Below are 8,205 nucleotides of genomic sequence, written 5' to 3'. Positions count from 1 at the left end.
ATGTTTTGTACAATAGCATGCCGGGAGGAAGGGAGGAATGCGTTATATAGCCCAACTGGCCCACTCAGTTTCATAAACAAAATAAAAACAATTAATATGCCAAAATATTATACGTTTTACTCTTGTGCTCTTTACAAATTAGATATTTTCTTCTCAACCAATTTCCAGCCTTCAGTTTATTGAATTTTCTTGTAACATTTGTGAAAGATCTCACTTGAATTTCTGCGTAAATAATTTAGCAGTTGCCAACACTACTGACACTGACACTACTGGTTGCTGTCAACACTGGTGACGTAATTTGAGCTGGACCAAGCTGGATGCATGGTTCAGACATTCGACCGCCCGGTATCTTTGTCCCAAGTCATGGTGTTCACTGGGGTTGTAGCAAGTTGCAGTCTGCAAGGTAGCAAGTCGAAGTGGTCGTGTTGTGTGTTACGTTTCTGCGTGTGTAATAGATTTTTGACGTGGAACTAAAGATGGATAGAGAAAAGAGGAGAAATACATTATTAGATTATTTCCAAAAGAAACAAAAAATGGAAGTTGAAGCTTCACCTTCCACACATAGAGCGTCAGAAAAGGTCGATTTAAGTTCAGAGGAATTCCATCCGAATTGCGAGAGTGAAACGTGCGAACTTTCAGACTCTTGATATTCAACAAGAAGGCATAACAGAAGATATTGGAAACCTTGTTGCAAAATTATGTCAAGGAACTGTCGAGGTAAGTGACGTTCATTATTTGATAGCAGATATATCCATAGGCGGATTTAGAATTGTTTTTCTGGGAGGGCACAGCATGTGCTGTAAGCATACAATCGTGTGTGTGCAGGGGAGGGGGGTGCCCGCGTGTGTATGTCTGGAAGACGTGTGTAGGATGTCACCCTATATCACCAATAAACTGTCGCAGGGTGAGAGAACATGAAGATGAACAAGTTTCCTCAATGATTTCAGGGGCCTCACCGATGGTGGTGTAATGAAAGAGGTCCTGGGTTTGAGGTCCTGGGTTTGATTTCCTGTGAAGGTTCATTGCACAGTGGTACGTATCCCGATTTAAACTTTAAGACCAGTCCCGATTAACGTATCTGAATATAAAATGGACTTTAAAATCATTTACTTTTTGTTTTGTTCACGAACCCTCGAAAAACGATATTACCTATCTTATAGATCCACCAAGGTATTTGAAACCCTGGCGTCGGAGCAGTGGCACTAATGACGCTAGTTAAAGCCACGGGGAAGCCTGTGGTTCACGTATTTTCCGAGGTCCCAGAAAGCTTGGTGCTGCTATACAGTGTATATGTATGCAACCACATTATAAAATCACGGTTGCCATGGACAGTTTTATTATTTTGTAGGAAAGGGATAAAATTTGTATTACGACACGGGATAGACTAGATAGGCATCCTATGAACTGTAAATATTCCTTACAAATCTTCTGAATATTTCTCTTGTACAAACACAACAAATACAATAAGTAATATGTGTGTGCAGTAATAAATGCATTTTTTGAAAGCATCTTTTCTGGCATCAGTGGTCGAAGTAGGGGATGCTGCCTCCAGTTAAGAAAGTTTCACAAAGCATACCCCCAATTAGAATAATTTGAATATTGAGCATCCTCCACATACTGTATTGTCTCCATGTTGATCCCCCCTCGTATCTCCAAAATCGATCAAATATCCCCTCCCTTTTCGGCTACGAATTTCCATTTCGAGCACTGTCTGGCAAGATTTTGTCGGGCTCAGTGACAGATCCTGTGGTGCGGTACTGGGCTTCGGAAAAGAAGGGGGGAGTGGCCCCTTCAACAGTTGGTTTCTCAGTTTCATAACGTTAAGAACATACAAAATTCCTCTCCTTAGACCTAATATGAAAATGAATATGACATATTAATGACACTGTAGTAGAAAATGTTAATTACTGAAGGGGTTCGTATTTGTTTGTCGACTGTCAAACAAATGTTTTGACCAATAATATAATAATACAATGCCAAAAATGTACACAATATTTAGCAAAATCATCTCCACAACAAGTACAATGTTGATTGAATTGATGTTTTAAATCCACTTTATGCACAGTAAGGCTAATCGGGACTGGACCTAAAGTTTAAAGTGAGATCCGAACCACTATGAGCCTCCTCCGGGTATTGAACCCAGGACACCTTGATTACAAGGCGACGACGCTCACACTGAAATGAAACTGGGGTATCGTCATCTTGCAGAAATGCAAAGACGTCCAGTAAATTCTCTTGAAGCAATTGATATGTGCAGTGAAGTAATATTTCCCTGGGTAAAGACACGTTTGCGCATATTATGTACAATCCCGGTAACAACAACATCAAATGAGAAATCATTCTCAACTTTGAGGCGGTTGAAGACCTATCTTCGAAATACCATTTGCGAAGAAAGATTAAATGGGTTAGCTGCTCTGAACATTCACCGGAATATAAAAGTTACTTGTGACGACATATTGTCAGAACTCGCACAGAAACCTCGATGCCTAAATTTCAGAATTTAAATTCTTGAACTGTGGTACCTTATTTATTACTGTCTTTAAGACATCAAGTAGTCTTAATCTCTTTAATGTTGTTACAATGTTGAGTGTACATATTTTTTGTTTACAAATTATATTTGAGCAATTAAATATAAAATATTAATAATTTGGAAATATTCAAGCAGGTGCTTTTATATGATGCAATAAAAACATGAAGCATCCATAGCAAATACATTGATTGCGTTCATTGGGGTAAAATCCAAGTATATTAATTATCTAATTTATTACAAGAAATTTGACCTGTGAACTGGAAAATGTGTTTGATTCATAACCCCCCCCCCCTTACGAAAATCCTGGGCACGCGCCTGACAATGCATGTCGAAGTTTCAGATATTCAAGAACAAATGAAGAGTCATGACGGAAAGTTGGCAAGGTTGGAAGTCTGCAATGAGGAAATTATGGAGAAATTTACTCAACAAGAGGTTAGATTTGAAACATTAAATGCGGAATTAGATAGAATGAAGGTATTCAGACTGCACAAGTAGCTCTGAAACATTGGTAAATGACCTTAGAGACCTTATTTCTTTGGAGCAAGGCAATGCCATCAGCAACAGTGTTGCTAACGAAACTTTGAATGGAAGACGAGAACTGAGCGAAGAGGATGGAAATAGTAAACAAACTGAGCATGTGGCTTGTCAAACAAATAACGCAAATTCAAATCGAAGATCACGAAATGTTAAATTTCGGGATAGTGCTCGAATTGACAAACGTGGTGTTAGTTCTTTTGGTTATGATTCTTCTGACATTGATGTACCTGCAATTATTAAACGTAAATCAGGTCAGAACGCTACTTCTTTAGGAACTGATTTTACCTATAGGCTTTCCAATACATCCTATTTGTGGGATCCTCCATCACGTGACGAATCACATGCTCATTTCACTACACATCCGTTGGCCAATAGGGACTTCGCACTTTCGGAGAATACATATAGAGTGCATTACAATGAACCTTGTTCTACTAACCATTATGGTTATGGAAGTCCTCTGAATGCCAGTTTTCATAATGAAACTCAGTGTTGTACAACGAAAGCTTATTCAAATAATCCAATTTCACAAATGTGTTTTCGGCATACACCTTCATGTGAGAAGCCATTTTATACTGTGGCTGGTAATACAAATGCTACAACTTCAATGAGTCCGATGTTTTGTAATCAAAATTACATTCCCAGAAATGACATTTTGAATGATCCAATTAACATTGCTTCTAAGAATTCTCAGTCTCCAAATTTTGAATCAAACCAGTTTTGTAAACCTGCGCGTGCAGAATGTAATATAAATATTTCTGCAAGAAACCCATTTGGAGAATGCCCGGGTAAAGTTATTCGTGTAAATGAGCTAAGCCAGTTACCACGTTTTGGAGGTGACGTCTGGAAACAATCAGCTAGGGAGTTTATAGACCAGCTGACAACAATGTTAAATTTGATTGGTGTATCTTCTCAATATCGCCTGCAAGTTATTCACAAATGTTTCTACAATACTGCAGCGTATTGGTTCAATAGTGAAAGACGGAATTTCTCATCATATGATGATTTTGTGTGCAAGTTTCTTGAACAATTTGCTTCGAATGATTTGTTAGAAAGCCAACTGGCAGTTTTGCGTTCTCGTAAATACAACACATCTTCTGGTTTATCATTGGAAGCGTACGCATTGAAGGTGTATTCATCATATTGCAACCTTGTAGAAAAGCCTAAACAAGCTGAGATAATAAGAGTAATTCTGAAACAATTGCCAGAAACAGTTTCTAAGAATGTGGGTTGTCACGAAATTTCCAACCTTAAACAATTAACACAAAAACTCAGGACAATAGACTTATATTCTAGTGATAAAACCAAATCTTTGTCACTACCTGGTGATTATATAAGTGGGGAGTACAACTCGAATAGGTTCGAAAAATCTAGGCATTTTGTAAGGCAAGCGTCTATGGAAAATAAGTCATGCAGGGATTCATCTACCCAAACAGTAGCTTCAGAGAGACTTATGGGCCAACCAGCTGCTAGGAATCCCAGAAACAACTATAGGCAATCTGGAGCTAACCAAGAGAGCTATAGGCGACAAGGTAACGATCGAAGTTTGTACTTTCATAACAACAATCGAAGAACAAACACTCAAAGGAACGCTGGTAATGGCAATAATACAGATGCACCTAGATACAACAGGAATAGAAGATTTCAAAGTCCGACCAATACAGAATTGCGAGGTGACTCCATTAACACTAACTCAGAGATTTCAGCAAGGAACAATGGAAATTTACGAAATGGAATGAATTGCAATGACATTAGTTTAAATCAAGAATGTTCCTCAGAAACTACAACATCAGGGTTGCTACGCGACTGGAAAACCTGGAAAACAGGGAAAAGTCAGGGAATTTGGTTGGTCAGGGAAAAGTCAGGGAATAGTCAGGGAATTTTGCCATATTTTCTGGAATTTACGCGCATTTTGGAGTTGCAGGAGAACCAGTTACAAAATGAATGAACGGTTCATTTCCACTTCCGAATTCTGTTCTTGTGATTCCAGTCCCCCCCAAAAGATTCAGTTCAGAAACTTGTTCCTCTCGTCATTATGACTTCTAGTCTGTTACGTACAAAATTATGGTTCCTTCGGATTTCAATTCTATATTTATTCACTCTCGGATCTAGGTTCTTGGATCCGTTCATTTTGCAACTTGTTCTTGTGAACCTGTTCAAGACCGGAATTTGGAGAGGCGTGAGATTTTTTCTTAGAGAACAAGCTACTCACGACATCCTCAGAATTTCTAGGGGAAAAAATGTTGCTTTAGCTTTGCGTGTGGTGAGGAAATTTCCTTTCTTCAAGAACACACCCGTTCGGAACCCGTTCTCTTTTGATACGTGAAGTGGAGCAGGTTGGTGTTTGGACAATTCATTGGTTTTGGAACTGCAATAAAGCTTGAAGAGCAGAATTTCACGTAACTGGCTGTGGTTGACATCACACTGGATGGGTGCGGACACCGAGTAAAAACAAAGGCACTCACTACATCGTTCCCCCCATGAACCTGTTCTGTGAATTTGAGTCCTTCGTTTGCGACCCGTTCAGAAGCAACCTGATCAACTAGTTCATTTGCTCGTTGTCGTAGTTTTTACATTGCAGAGATGTGTTACACCCGAGAAACTAGTGATTTTATGCAGTATCAGTGATGTCATTATTCGAATATGCACGTGTTTTGTGCATGTAGAACGTATTTATTTTTTAAAAAACTGGTGCAAAATAGAGCAATTAAACGTACGTTGGTCACACATCATTGTTACGTTAGGAATGTTGGTTTGATGCCTATAGTAATTTTATGTATTGTTTGCGTGTAGAATGAAATTATGCTGAAAAGTGGTGAAAATGAGCCCAAGTTCCTTTTGTTTTATTACGATTTCATCATGCTACAAATGCAACTTTTACATGGTTCGATTTCGATTTATGTCTGTTAACACATACTGCAGAGTTTTAGCGATTACTTAAGATTTTGTGAATATATGCTTTTGTGGTTAGGTTAGGAATGTCAGGTTTGGTTGTCTTAGAATTAAAATAAAGACCCTGAATGCATTCTACCAAGGTTCAGATTTATTTCTACATTCATTCCCACTAGTTTACGATACTTACAAGGGTCACTATTTATATTTTGAGTCTTGGCAACACTAATTGAAGTTAGGCGCGATTTGACATTTGCACGGAATCGTCTGGCATTATTGACCATAACATACTTCAAATGTTTTATCAATAGCTTGATTTGTGTTGTTTATGTTGCCTTGGAGATTGTGCGACTACAATAAAATGGAATTAACTAGTGAACATTTTCCTGCGATGATTTTTTACGATTTTCGACGTGGATTATCAAGACAAGAGTGCATCGATCAACTTACTTCAACATTTGGCGATGAAGCCCCATCCTTTGCCACTGTGAAATGCTGGTATAACGAATTTAATCGTGGCCGCCATTCGCTCACCGACGAGATTCGCGAAGGTCGTCCAAAATCAGTTGTTGTTCAAGAAAACATTGATGCTGTGCAAAACCTAATACTGCAAGATCATCATGTGACATACTGTGAGATTGAGGCAACCATAGGCATTAGTTCCATCAGCATATATAAAATATTACATGATGATTTAGCTGTGAGAAAGGTATGTTCTCGTTGGATCCCACACAATTTGAGAAAAACTCAAAAAGGCGCTCACGTCAATTGGTGCAAACAAATGCTCAATAAATACAATGGTGGTGCTTCAAAAGACGTATATAAGATTGTAACAGGTGACGAATCATGAATATATGCATATGATCCGGAACGTAAACAGCAGTCGACTGTATGGGTGTTTCAAGATGAACCCAATCCAACAAAAGTTGTTTGCGCTCGAAGCACATCGAAACAAATGGTCGCCTGTTTTTTCGGGAAATCTGGTCATGTGGCAACTGTGCCTTTAGAGGAACGTAGAACGGTCAACTCTGAATGGTACACAACAATTTGTTTGGCAGAGGTCTTCGGTCAAATATGGAAAACAAACAAACGCCGTCGGATCATTCTTCATCAAGACAATGCCAGCTGTCACACATCTCGTCTAACAACCGACTTTATGAACAGCTAAAAAATCAAATTGATGGTTCATCCGCCGTTCAGTCCTGATTTGGCACCCAATGACTTCTTCTTGTTCCCAAATGTCAAGAATGAATTGCGTGGACAACGATTTTCGTCGGCGGAAGATGCCGTTGATGCGTTCAAAAACTATATTATGGAGGTGTCTCAAGAAGATTGGAAAAACTGCTTTGACAAATGGTTCGAACGAATGCAAAAGTGTATTGACCATAAAGGAGAATACTTCGAAAAACAATAAAGCAGTTTTCAATGCCAAATTCCTGTTTTTTCATTATTAGGCTCAAAATATAAATAGTGACCCTCGTACTGTTGCTTGTCAACGGGAGAATACCTTGTCCGTGGGAAGCGTGTATGATTGAGTAAGGTCATTTTGAAGTTGTTTTTTTCAACATAAATAACTTTTTTCGAATCCAAATAGTGCTCATTATGTTAAGGAAGGTTCAAATTTCGTTTCACAATGATTGCGAAAATTATATGATAACACTGGCCAACAGCCAAAATGCGACATGAGTGATATATACAATTTCTAGTCAATATTGGTCTCCTAAATACGAAACTGTAGTTAAAAATCGTAATTGACTAATTATAATTGAGTTACAGGGCATTGTTGATTTGGAGAAGTTCCCTATATATATGGTATTGCATAGCTGTAAGAAGTAAATGTTGAGTTTTTCTTTTCTTATCTTATTTTTTTATTTGTTGTAAGGAAAGGGGGAACTGTTCAAAATCAGCCACAAAACCTCTTTATTCATTGTTTTGTGAGGTGTTAATTTGTGCCGACGTGATTGTGGCTTTATAAAACTAGGTTGAGTGTGTGCATTTATCGAAGATTGTGTTTGCGTATTATGTGGTCCGTTTCTGGTAAGGTTGACATTTAATTAAATTGCTGAGTGATGTTAAAAAATGCCACGTAAATGCATTATGAATGCTAACAATGTCTGTTATGTTTATGGTCATATTGTGTTTTCTGGACAGCGGAGAAATATTACCCCTGCTGTAAGAACAGCCTACAATCTATATTTCGGTAAATACTGGAAATTCGGAGATGAAGATAAGTCTTGGGCTCCACATTT

The sequence above is a fragment of the Lepisma saccharinum genome, chromosome 12 (genome assembly GCF_977018435.1).
Source record: "Lepisma saccharinum chromosome 12, izLepSacc3.1, whole genome shotgun sequence".
In the NCBI taxonomy this organism is placed as follows: domain Eukaryota; kingdom Metazoa; phylum Arthropoda; class Insecta; order Zygentoma; family Lepismatidae; genus Lepisma; species Lepisma saccharinum.
This window is presented reverse-complemented; position numbering follows the sequence as displayed.